The sequence below is a fragment of the Pelodiscus sinensis genome, chromosome 2, assembly GCF_049634645.1.
Source record: "Pelodiscus sinensis isolate JC-2024 chromosome 2, ASM4963464v1, whole genome shotgun sequence".
NCBI classification, from domain to species: domain Eukaryota; kingdom Metazoa; phylum Chordata; order Testudines; family Trionychidae; genus Pelodiscus; species Pelodiscus sinensis.
Window position 1 is genome coordinate 35663511 of NC_134712.1, and position 13292 is coordinate 35676802.

The 13292-nt window shown below is 44.4% G+C and overlaps 1 protein-coding gene across 4 annotated transcripts in view; it reads left to right on the forward strand.

Annotated features, from left to right (window-relative positions):
- Window positions 1–1089: 1089 nt before the first annotated feature.
- The window catches only part of RNF19A (ring finger protein 19A, RBR E3 ubiquitin protein ligase), a 118940-nt gene continuing 106737 nt past the window's right edge, over window positions 1090–13292 (forward strand). The window contains exons 1-3 of one of the 4 annotated variants that reach the window (XM_075920295.1): window positions 1730–1831; window positions 3128–3171; window positions 4761–4907. The gene's annotated coding sequence lies outside the window, so the exon portion shown is untranslated. Of the gene's footprint in view, window positions 1430–1691; window positions 1832–3127; window positions 3172–4760; window positions 4908–13292 lie in introns of those variants that run through there. The other 3 variants (XM_075920294.1, XM_075920297.1, XM_075920296.1) reach the window with 3 other exon arrangements.

Consider the following 13292-nt stretch of genomic DNA (forward strand, 5'->3'; position numbering starts at 1 on the left):
ACATGCTGACAGTGTGCCCCTGATTGTGGAATTGTGCAAGAAGAAACACACCTTTTTTAGAATAATTTTGAAACAGGTTATTTTAGAAGCAACAATATGAGGGACAGAAATTAAGGAAAATACTATATTTTGCAGCAGGTAGCTGGTGCTAATCAGCACTCAACAATGTTGCCCTACAGAAACGTTCCAATAGTTCATTCTTCTCACTGAATTTTTACATGTTAATGGGTATGAAGTCCACAGAATAGTAAATAATTACTTTGTGTTGGTGCTGCTGCTGGCAAAACTGTGAAGTCCCTGCATGCTTGTTCAGTAAGTCAGTTTCATGCTTGGATAATTAACATTAACATTGCCCTAAATACCCTTGCAAATAAATTAAACTGCTCCCTTTCCTCCTTTGTTTTCAGTTACAGCAGGGGTGGCCAAAATGCAGCGTATGGAGTTCTACAAAGCAGCTCCAGGCTGCTTGGCTGGAGATAGGGCATCACATGCTGGGAGCTGTAACCTCCTAAATGGGTTAGCACTTTCTTGTTTTGAGTTTTTCTAGTGGGACCAACTGATGTGGTATGGTATTGCCAAGTAATGCTGTGTCACTAGGCCTCCTCAACACAGCAACAATCTACTACTAGGTGGCAAGTCAGGACAAGACAGGATTCTGGTTCCAAAACTGGGTGGAGGAGTGCTAAGTGGGGGCTGCCTGCGAGTGGTGCTGGATGGATGACTGCGTGCACAGCTTTAAGGCTTCTTCCTCCTTATAGACAGGGAGCACAGCCAGCTCTTGATTTTTATCGTGGATCTTAGGATATTTGGTGTTTTCTCTTAAAGTAACAGCTCTTGGTGCTGTGTTTGTATTTTACAAACCAGGGTATTTTTTAGACCTAATTGTGATGGGGGGAAAACACATGAAATGATAAAATAGGGTCTCCTAATCCAGCAGGTAAACATAATCCCCCCCCCCCCGGAAACTGCTTATTTTCTAACTGTTCATCATTTGAATCCAATAGAAAGTGTGATTAGGGGGTGGGTAAGGGACGACTTCTGGCTTTTGAACGGCAAGAGGCCTGTGCTGTGGCTGAGGGGTGGTAGGCAACAAGTCCCCGCGATGGGAAGTCAGTGAAGCTATTTGGTGTGCGTGGAGCGAGGTGGGGGCTAGCAGCCGGTGAAACGAGCCAGCTCCCCGCAGCTCACGTTACCCCGCCCGCAGCCAGGCGGCAGGACGAGCGGCCTCGGGGCACAGGGCCCCGCCGAATGCGAGCTCCCCGCGTGGGGGTGGGGGCTCGGAAACCAACCAGCCCGGCCCGGCGCAGCCCAACTCGGCCCGCCCCGGGCCCAGCAGCGCCGCCTCCTGCCCCGCCCGCCTCACACACAGACGCTCGCAGCACGGGCCCGGGCCGGGCGCAGCGGGGTCGCGGCGGCTGCGGAGTGAAAGGTATCGGGGTGGGCCTGGCGCGGCGACAGGGGCCCCTGCCGCGCGGGGAGCGGCCCAGACGCGGCCTCCGTGGCGTGCCCGGCAGGGCGCTGCCCGAAGCGGGGAGGCGCGGGCGGAGCCGCCAATACGCGGGGCACCTCGGGCCGGGGTCTGTGGTGAGAAGCCGGGCAGGGAGCGCGCCCCCAGGCCCCGGCCGGGATCCCCGCTCCCCCGGCGCCAGCAGCGGAACAGCGTCCTGGCTGCCGGAGGCGGCGGCGGCTCCTCACATTACTGGCGGGTGAAGTCATCGTGTCCATTGTCTCCCGTCAGCTCCTGGCCGGGCCGCCAGCGGGGGGAGCCCGGGCTGCGGCGCCAAGGGGGGCCCGTCCCTCCCTTCCTCCCCCGCCGCAAGCTGTGCAAGGGGTGGGTCGGGGCCGCTAGCGGGGGTCGGGGCTCCCGCAGGGCGAGGGGCCAGGCCACTGGGTGGGGAGACGTTACCAGCCCCCTGTCCCGCTTTGCCGTTAATCCCCAGGCGGAGAGAAGCTGTAAGACGTCCCCTCCCCGCCCGGAATGGTTGTGGGGAGCCTGTGGTACCCCCACCGGAACGGGCCTGCTGCCGACACTAACCCTCCCCCTCTTGAACCCTAAACATTGTCCCCGGTGCAGAGCGGGAGGCACACGAATGCCCCCGCCGCACGAGATTGGATTGCACCTACTTAAAGCCACTAGCACGGTGGCGTAATGGGACTCCAGGTGCTGTTATTGGCATGTTTAACATGTAGACCTGTTCGGAGTGTGTTTAAGTGTGTTAGTGCCAGTTGTTGCCTTGTCTACACAGGCATTTCACAGTGGGTTTGTACTGGTGGTAATGTAGGAGCAGATTTTCCCCAGGAAATCTGGTGTAGACACAGCCATAGAGCCCTAAAATTAGCAGGCGAGGGTCTGGGTGGAGTAGGAAAATAGAGCTGGAAACAGATAACCTTAAAATTAAATATGCCGGGGAGGGGGGTCCCCTGGAGGTCCACCTATAAATAAGGACATAAGGAGCAGGTCTGTTTCAGAGTCTCCTATGTCTTTTGGTTATAAGAGACAGATGTAGAATGCTGAAGCAAAATGCAGGACAATGTAGCACTTTAAAGACTAACAAGATGGTTTATTAGATGATGAGCTTTCGTGGGCCAGACCCACTTCCTCAGATCAAATAGTGGAAGAAAGTAGTCTTCCACTATTTGATCTGAGGAAGTGGGTCTGGCCCACGAAAGCTCATCATCTAATAAACCATCTTGTTAGTCTTTAAAGTGCTACATTGTCCTGCATTTTGCTTCAACTACCCCAGACTAACAGGGCTACATTTCTATCACTATGTAGAATGCTGGTATCTGCATTGAGCAAACAAGCAGGAGAGGAGATTGGCATTGGTATTCTTGAGGATTCTTAATAGAATTTGACTATTTCCACATGGTGGGCACAGCAGCTTTCCTTTCACTTAAAAGTTTTAACTGGCATTGTTTTTGAGTAGTGTTTTATATCAGCTGTTACTCAAAATGGGATGCTAATCGCCAAGGTCAAATTTATGAAAAAGGGCAAAGCACTTTTGTGGAGAGGGGAATTGCAATACTGAATGCAGCAAATAAGTCTAATCAGGACCTTAGATTTTTTTTAAATTATTTCCATCAATATTTTTCATTTCTGTCTCTTTCCCTCACCCCCCAAATAAAGCTTCCAAAAGTATTGCCAGTGAAAAGGGTGGACTTCAGCATCTGGTGAGCTGCTTTTCACTTTGTCCACTGCAAAGGAATGTTTCCAGTTTAGTATTATGATTACGAATAAAGTGTTCTAATTAACTTTTTTCAAGAGATCTGTCTGTTAACTGACTGGTGGATCAAATCTGAGGGATCCAAATGGGAGTAAAATATAAAATGGAATTTGCTTAAATTGGCAAAATTAATTTGCATCAACAGAAAAATGATGATGGCCATATGTAGCTGAACTGTTTTGCTAAATTTTTCTCTTGTTCAGCTGTGAAACTGTTTAAAACAGTTTAGGTAGCCAGTGCAAGTGTAAATGGAGTTAAAAATCAGGAAAATATGCAGGCATTTTGTTTTAGGTATTCCTGGAAAATTAGTATTGTTTTGCATTTTATTCAGATTCGAAAATGAAAATAAGCCAGTCAGTTTCACTTTCTTTTGTACTGGCAGTAATGCTCCTGTTCTTTGTGACTACAGTTACACAGAAAAAAGGCTTACTTTTAAAAATAAGTTTCTCTTGAAATCAGAGAATCTGGTAAACATTTGTAATATTTTATCAAATCCTTTTAAAACAAAATATTAAGATAGAAAGTAGCTGTCACTTTTAAATGGTTTGAAGTCTACTGCTTGTCTCTGCATTCCCAGCCATTTTTAGCTTTTCAGAAATGATAGGTTTGATCATTAATTCTAAAAATGGAACTGAAATTTTTTTAAATAACTGTGTCTTATATACATAAAATGGCAGAACTTGTCATTAGAATTCTTACATTTCTATTTAGCGATAACAGCAGTGGATTAGGAAGAGGGAAGATATTTGACAGATGTAAATGTGTACATTTATGTAGTATGTCTGTCTTAACCCTTGAGTTAACCCTTTCTTATTTGTCTGTTAAGTAGATTGCTCTTCCATATGTTTTATGGTCCATTCGCTCTCCTCACCCCATTTGTTTGCAAGACAACTGAAAGCCATCTTAGCCTCAAAGTAGGATTTTTAGTAATGCAGTATGCTGTTAATGAGCCACCAGACTTTGGAGAATAAATTTTAACAAAACCTGAGCATAGACACACAAGCACTTAAATTCCTAAGTACAGGCAGTCCCCAGGTTACGTACAAGATAGGGATTGTAGGTTTGTTCTTAAGCTGAATTTGTATGTAAGTCGGAACTGGTACATATTGTAGGGGAAACTCTAGCCAAACATTTCTCCAGAGCTCAGTTTTATTCTCCCACACCTCACTTCCCTCAGTCCTTTATTCTTAAGCTGAGGTGTCTGCTGAGAAAAGCCGCTCCACGTCTCCCTGGTCTGCTGCTGGGAGGGGTTGGGGGAGGCGCTAGCTTCTTGTCTCCCTGATATGCTGGGGGGAAGCAGCTACTACGGGGTTGCCTCACCCCGTTTGTAAGTAGGGATCCGATGTAAGTCAGATCCATGTAACCCGGGGACTGCCTGTATTTGGTCTGACTCCTAATCTGTAAGAGGAGTCAAGATTCAAACTGGTTATTGCTAATTAAAGTTCTTCAAAGAACCAATTCTGAGGTTCATGTTTATGGTTGTTTACTTATAAAGGAGCTAATTTTTATTTTCCTTTCCCTCTGCATTTATTTCAGCTGTAAGTTTCCATTGTCACTTCTGCGTTAGCTGATGGAAGATATGTAACTGTGGATGAGCCAATGCATGTACACAACTTCAAGATAGGAATGTTGTATTGCTAAGTACATTTGACTTGCACATGGAGATAAACTTCCACCAAGAAGGTAACAAGAAACTTTAGGCTTTATTATTTTTCAATGACTTGTGATATCTGTTGTTGTTTTCTGTACTTCGAGGTTATACAAATACCTAGTAGAATACAAATTTTTCAGTATGTTTGATTAGTGGCAGAAGGTGACTTTTTCTTTTTCCCCTCTTAAATTAAAGTGTTTCTTTGACTCATGAGTTTTATATGCAATTTGCCTTCTTGATACTCTGTTTTAAAAAAAATCTTAAATCTTTCATTTTCAAGAAACAGCTGTTTCTCCCGGTAGCGTGTTTTGTTTCATTTGTAGATTTTCATTAGTCTGTGCCATACAATTGACTAAAAATACAAAAAATGGGAAAAATTCAGTAGCTGTGTAAGTACTACACATTGAACCTCTCTTAACCTAGGAGTGGGGCTGCCTGGTAGTGCAGCAAAAAGCCTGGAAGCCTCTCTCTTGCTCGGTGGAGTGTCTGGTGAGACCAGGAGGTAGCGGGACTGCCCAGTGAGGCTGAAGCCCAAGCAGAAGTGCCACCTGGCGGTGCAACTGGTCCTCAGCCCAGGAGCTGCCCCTAGACTGGCAGTGGGGCTGTGCGTGCGGTGGCGGGGCTGCTATGGTGGGGTCAGGAACCCTACATGCAAAGGGGCCTGCGACAGTAGATGGGCTGCAGGGAATGGTGGCAAGGAGGAGGGGGCAGAAATTACCTTTCTTGATCCAGCAAAGTCCCTGATCTGGGACTGGTCAGGTATCAAGGGTTCCTGACCAGAGAGGTCCAACCTGTATGTATGAACTTATCAAACATAAATAAGTGATTCCAGCTAGAATCCTCGAAACTAAAGATCATTGGTAAAAAGAATACAATGGGAATCTCCTATAGCTACTAACCTCAGTACTTTCCTTGTTAGAAGGGAAGGTTTGGTAACATTATTAAAGTATAACTAAATTCTTGGGTTCTGAAGAGTTTTTGTGTCTGGAAACAGATAACTTTTGAACACTTGTTGAACAGACATATTTTTACTTTCTGTAGCAATGTATTCTATATACAAGTTCTGTGGTAACATGTTAGTCTATTGATGTTTATTTTTTCATCTGATCACTTCTAATCTTCTAACCCTTACACATGAGTTTCTCCTTGTCTGTCAGAGAAGCAGTAGCCAGTTTAAATGAAGAGTTTTTGTGTGTCTGGAAGGGGGTCTGTCTATCTGTCTTCAGCAGCTTTCCCCTCTTTAATTGTTTCACTTTTATTTTTGGCAGTTCTCATGCATTACCTGTAATAAGTTTTACTTTCAAAATGGTGCTTCAGTACTACTCAGCATTTTTTCCTTTAGTGAAGCACCACTCTTTTCATTTTTTGGCTCAAGAAATGAAAAGAAAGAAGACTTACATGTGCTTCTAGCTCTCTTTGGATCAGTAGTGTATTACCAGAGCTGCAGGTTCTTTTATGGCATTTACACTAGGCTGCCATTCAGAGGAACCCAATGGGTCTTCCCCTGGTCGAGCCCCCAGTGTGTGCATTACCACATATTCCTCTGCTGAGGTATTGGAAGGGCAAAAAAAAAATCCCAATTCAGTCCTTTTTAGGATTAGGTGGATATGAGATAGAAAAGGCATGGTGTGATTTTTATAGCTGAATGAAACTTTTCTAGCAGCCAAGGTTGAACCTTGGGAGGGAGGAGGGGTTTGAGCATTGGCCTGCTAAACCCGGGGTTGTGAGCGCAATACTTGAGGGGGCCATTTAGGGATCTGGGGCAAATCTGTCAGGGATGGTACTTGGTCCTGCTGTGAAGGCAGGGGACTGGACTTGACTCAATGACCTTTCAAGGTCCCTTCCAGTTCTGTGAGAGAGGTATAGTTCCATATATTATTATTATTTTAACCTTCACTCTAATCCCTTTACTTGACTTTCATAGAAGGTGCAATAAACATAAATCTAAGGAAGCCACAAACTCTACCTTCAGGTAAAGGGTTTGTTGTTGGACATAGAAAAGGCTAAAATGCTTCCATTCCCTTAATCATTTTCCAAGAAGTGAAAAGTTTAGTGACCCTCCCTCCTTTGAAAGGATTGCCTGCTGCATGACTATTACTCTCCTGTTAGAAAAATAGCTAAAACACTGCATATAGTCCTTTACAAATTTAAAAATAGCTATAAAAGGATTTTTTCTGAAAAATAAATATCAGTACAAATTCTCCTGATGTAATAGTTCTAGCCAAAATCATGTTTAGTACATATGTGTAATATGGCTAACAGAAATTTTAGTAATTTGGTATATGGAGCTGTTTTTTCATGTTTTACCACATATTCTCTCTGGAGGTCGGTATATCTTGAAAGCGAACCACAGCCAATGGGAGCTGCGAGGCTCCATGCCTATGGTTGCTTGGTAAACAATGTCTTGTGGCCTGCCAGAGACTTATCTGGGCTGGCCTACAACCCAACTTTGAAAACCCCTGCTCTAGGGCACCCCACCTTTACTCTTCTGTGGTCTCAAGATGTACCCTGGTTAATTTTAGGCACCCCACCCATCCTTTCTTATTTTTGAGAGCTCCAGGCAAAAGGCATTTACCCATACCCTGTTCTCAAGGCTAAGGGTATAATCTTCTGTGGGATCGCAAGGCCTTTTAGCAGTGAAAGAGCCTTTATATGCTAATATTCTTTAACCTCCATTTGTTACAGTTACTCAAACAGAGTGCACATGTTAAGCATGGAGTGCTAACTAGGGATGTTAATGAGTAGTCGATTAAATGGTAAATGGGTGATGCTTACAGGGTAATGGTTAACTGGTACCCCAAAGTAGCCCCACCAGGCCCCCCGCTCAGGTCTCCCAGGTAGGTATGTTAAAATGCATTTAATTAAGTAACTGTGTAGCCACTGAAAATTTCAGCGGTTACACGATTACATGCGGTGGGCTAGAGTGGGGCAGGCAGCTCCTCGGGAGCCAATGTGCATGGAAAGCTGGCTCCTTGCATGTACCAGGAACCTGCATGTAACTGTGAAGGCTAATTATGCACAATTGCATTTTTAAATCCCTACTCCCAGCCTATGCAGGCTGGGAGACTGCACAGGGGCTGGGAGCTGCAGTGGCTAGGAGCAACTGGGCTGGAGTAGCACCTGTCTACACTGGGGGCTGCTCTGTCTTGATCTGATTCACTGGTGGGAGCACTGTGTTTACCCATTTAACCAATTAAACTGGATTTTACATCCCTAGTGCTCACCGCTCCCAATAAGGCAGATGAACTTTTCCTGGTGATCAGCCAGGAAAAGAGTGTTGAGCTCTGGCAGCTCTGATCTTGGTCTCTGTCCTCAAGTTGATTCCAAAAATTTCCTTTTGGACCCCAGTTTATGCAGTAATAGCTAAGCAGGACTCAAATTTATCTTAACCAAATCATTTTAAATGGAAGTACAGGCAGTCCCCGACTTACGTCGGATCCACACTTACGAACGGGGCTTTCTCGCCCTGGAGCTCGCAGGCAGAGGTCCCGCCTCCTCAACCTCTGGGGCGAGAAAAGCTGCTCCCGGTGCCCCTGGTCTGCTGGGGACCGTCTCCAGCAGACCAGGGGCACCGGGAGCAAAGCCGCAGCCGCGGCGGGTTCCCGCGCTTCTGAGGCTTTGGCAGAGCAAAGCCTCAGAAGCGCGGGAACCCGCCGTGGCTGCGGCTTTGCTCCCAGTGTCTCTGGTCTGCTGGAGACAGTCCCCAGCAGACCAGGGACACTGGGAGCAAAGCCGCAGCCACGGCAGGGTCCTGCGCCTCTGAGGCTTTGCCAGAGCAAAGCCTCAGAGGCGCGGCACCCCGCTGCCGCTGCGGCTTTGCTCCCCGTGTCCCTGGTCTGCTGGGGGGGGGGGGGGGCGCAGCTAGTGTGCCCCCCCCCCCACCAGCAGACCAGGCTTTTGTTGTGGACCCTGGGGCAGAGCAGCTGGGGCGCTGCCGGTTGGTTCCGCAGCGCCGCTCTGGGCACTACTGGACCAACCAGGCAGCACCCCAGCTGCTCTGCCCCAGGCGTCCTGATTCAGCCGCTGCTGGTCAGTTTCAGCAGCGGCTGAATCAGGACGCCTGGGGAAGAGCAGCTGGGGTGCTGCTGGGTTGGTCCAGTAGCGCTGAGGAGTGGTGCTACTGGAGCAACCCAGCAGCACCCCAGCTGCTCTGCCCCAGGCGTCCCCAAGTCAGCCGCTGCTGAAACTGACCAGCGCTGACTACAGGAAGCCCGAGGCAGAGTTGCTCTGCCCCGGGCTTCCTGGAATCAGCCGCTGATCAGTTTCAGCAGCAGCTGACTTGGGGACGCTTGGGGTTCTTAAGTTGAATCTGTATGTAAGTCAGAACTGGTGGTCAGTTTCAGCAGCGGCTGAATCTGGATGCCAGTTCCGACTTACATACAGATTCAACTTAAGAACAAACCTACAGTCCCTATCTTGTATGTAACCCGGGGACTGCGTGTACTACAAAACTGTATTGTTCACCAATCCTGGACCATTATGAAACAATTCTTTATCCAGTCCTACCCCACCAATTCAGTTGATATAAATCTTGCAAAATTAGTTAAGCAACTGACAGGAACAATCAAACAACCAGACAGAAACCATATAGATCAGTAATAGAGAAGAAGAGACCAGAAAGGCAAAACAATGGTGTCAATTTCACATTGACAACTTTGGTAAAAGCATTCTGTCTGGCAAGGAATCAATCAAACAGTGTTCTTCAAACATCTTAAGAACTGTTTCTTTATCTGGTGATGATGGGTACTATTGAGCCTTTTTTAACAGCCTAATATTTCATTGTTTTAATGTAGTTTAAATGGGACATGATTTTCTGATCCTTGGTTCATTGCTGCTGCTGTCCTAATGTGGTTGCAGAAAAAGACCTTACAAAATGCGCTGAAAAAGAAAATTGAAAGGTGCCCATCAGAATTATGAGCTGGTTACAGTTTTGCTTATCATAGCAGTTCATTTAGGTTTTCTAAGTGGTTCTTGCTTGGACATGCACTTAATTTTATCTAAACAATCTAGAAAATACTCTGTAAAACACTCACTCGCTTTCAATGTGTTAATTGTCATAGCTCTGGATTTCTAAAGTTGTGAAACAGTGTTATAGCCATCTCATTTGTAGTCCACTAGATTTTTTTTTTCTAGCAAAATGAGGGATTGGGGGAGATGGGCTTTTCTTTTAAACTAAAGCTCACTGTCCTTTTCTTTAATAGTCCGACATATTTTGTGGAGGAACTAGACTATGCCCTAAAAGCTCTTTTGGAACAAAGGCTTTTCTTTCCCATTGCATCATTTCAGAATAAAAGGTGTTCCAACAAGAGAACTATCTTTGAAAAATTTGCGTCTGAAATAGGAGAGCCATACCAATATTCTATGGACTTCTTTCATTTTGTCCTTTTCACAAGTCTTTAGTGTCACTCCATTTTAAAAAAAATCCTAAAAAAACCCAGTTTTATCAGTTGACCTCTTAATCAGATGATTTCATTGAGAACAGATTGGCTGTTTTGATGGAGCTTGGGCAAAAATTATTTTAAATCCGCAATGCCTTCTAGCTTTGAGGAAAGGGTACTTTACAGAATTTGACTCTTTCTCAGGTAGCAAAAACTTCTTAAACTGCTAAAGTTCCAAGACTTCAGCACATGCATGTTCCTTTTTCTGTACAAGTGGTTCCTAGGAGCTAGCTTTACCCATTTACTAAAATGATCAACTTGAGGTTTATAACCATTATAATTCACCTGTAAAGCTGTTTCTCCAAAAATTAAAGACTAGCAGTTCGGACTGGAAACTCTTCTACATGATCCTAGATTATTGAACATGAGGATTTTGTAGTGCTTGTCAATTTAAGGAAAGCTTTATGTCATTTCTATCATTATAGCACCTGCGTATACTAGCAGTATTATTTTATTGCCTTCTTTCCCATAGAAGCTCATCAGACTGTAGAACCTTTAACCTCAATCATGACGACAGTAGTAGCATATCAAAAAGGGCAGATGTTGACGGAACCCTACCTAGATACTTTGCTCATCCAGTTCCCTTTCTGTGAATGAACAGAAGGAGGACACAGAACTTCCATTATACTTTAGTTAATTACCATAGTGGTGAACAGGAATAAGAGGGAGGGAGAATGCTCACTGATACACTATTCCAATAAGTCTTTTTCTGGAGACCCCGATAAGACATTAAAGTAGAAAATGTTTTTCCCTTAATGAAGAGAGTGGCATAAACTGATAGCCTTGGTCCTCAACTACCCTAGTTCCCCAGAGCTGCAAATTTCCTTTTCAGAGTTGAGGATTTGGTACTGTACACTGTCCAGACTTCAAATGCTGAAACTCTTTCTGTCAGTAAGATCTCCTCTTGCAATCCCCCTCATTCAGTGATAAATGTATCTTTTAATAGTCAGACATGTTAAAAGAGCCTTCTTGGTTATAATTTGATTGATGGCATGTTATAACAAACAAGAAGGCTGTTTGGAAATCCACTTAGGCATCAGCATGACCTAGGCCCTTTGCTTCATCAGCGTCCTGGAGATAAGGATAGTAAGGCAAGTTGTCCTGTCTTCTAGTCACATAAAACCACCAGGACATCTAACTTTGAACAGACAGTAAGGCCTTGGTAACCTAGCCCAATTGGCAAAGAGATTAAAGAGTAAAGCCCACTCAGAAAGTGGATCTTTTGATCAATTGTGCAGAAATTTCCTCCCTTTCCACATCTGCTCTTCATTGCTGATCTGCAGACTCATTTAGATGTGAGTTTCAAAGCTAAATTCTTTAATCTTGACCGATTCGTAATGAATCCTCAAGGAAGATTCCTTTTGCACAAAGGAGTCCTAAGGTCCTGCACCAAATACTCCACTCCTGGAGGTCTAAATCAGTATGCATTTTTTATCCTGTTGCCATTCAGTCTAGGAATATGATGCTTATTTGTTGCTTTTCTACAGGGAGTACTTTGTACTTGTTCCAGCTTCCTGTCAGAAGTGGTCTTTTTCCCTCCCTTCTCCATAAGGATATAGCCGTTTACTTTTGTTGTTTTTATAAATTAAATATCAAGATACAGTACTTGTATTCTTTTTTAATATTAGGAGAAACCTAAATCATGTCTCCACAGGAAGTCAGAAACTTTGTTCATTCAATTTGAAGATCATAAAAGGAGCTGCCACATTCAAAGCCAAAGTGCTGCATATAAGGCCAAAGTGCTGGTGTGTCTGGTAATATGTAAGATTCTCCATTCAGCCATCCTATGCATCCTATGCTAAGAGTATATAGAAAGGAAAGGTGCAAAGCTAGCAACCGATATGTCTTCCCTCATTTTCCATAACTGACTTGAATGTCCACATTGGAACTGGTATTGCATTTGGTCTTTGGATGCCAAGAACCTTTTTCATAGAGTTTCTACCTGACTGGTTGTTCTTGCCATCTTTGCCTGTTTTTCCTTTAGCTGCTCACGTTTACATTTTCTTGTGGACTTCTAGTCACAACTCTTACTTGTACTGGTAGCAGAGAGACCCAGAAAAATGAACCGTTCTGCCATCTGACACCATTGCAGACAGTCAACCGGAGTAAGAATACAAAAAAGCCTCCTCGACTTAATGAAAGAATACAAAGTGTTTCCACTATTAACAATTTAAGTGACCATTCCAGGATAAAGTAGCCCATGAATTAACTAAATCATTTTCGGCTATGGAAAACGCAAGAGGAACAAAGAGAAGGATGCATGCTGCCTTGAAAGAATGCAAAATATCTCAGGCACGGTCTGCAGCTTGCCTGGAAGAAAGAACAAAATCTCTTGTTTTCTGCACTTGTTTGGCCAGATCTTAGAAAACAGCTATCCCGTTGCAGATAAGCTTCTCGTATACTGCCAGTTCAAGGTATTAGATGATATATGTTTTTTAAAAAAGGACAAGAATATGTTCAAACCATGGTTTCCACCATACTTGTAGTTTTTGTTTTCATTGCCTGCAGTATGACTAGTGTACTTTTTAAGCCAGTGTTCTGTTTTCTATGGATTTGCATGAGTAGTCATGCAATAATACTGCCATACATTTTTAAAACCTGATAATGCTTTTTTAAAAATTATGTGACTGCTGTTGCTGGGGGCTTACCATTCCTGAAAGTAGTGCCAAGATATATGGATAACTGAGTAGTAAACTGCAGCATGCTGTTTTCTATAGGCTATATTCTCTTTTGGCTAAGTTTCTTTGACTTCATTGAAGTTATGCTTTATTTAGTCATTTTTGTTTCTTGATACATGCATTTGCTTTGTGCAGCCAGCCACCAGAGCAGTGCAAAATAGTAAGAAATGCTTTGACGTGTCTTAGCACTCGTGAAATATGTAGGCAGTTTTGATCATTTAATTGTATAGATTGAACCTCCAAAATGCAGGATTCTCTGGTCTGGCAACATCCGTGGTCCAGCAGGAATGCAGATGTTGCT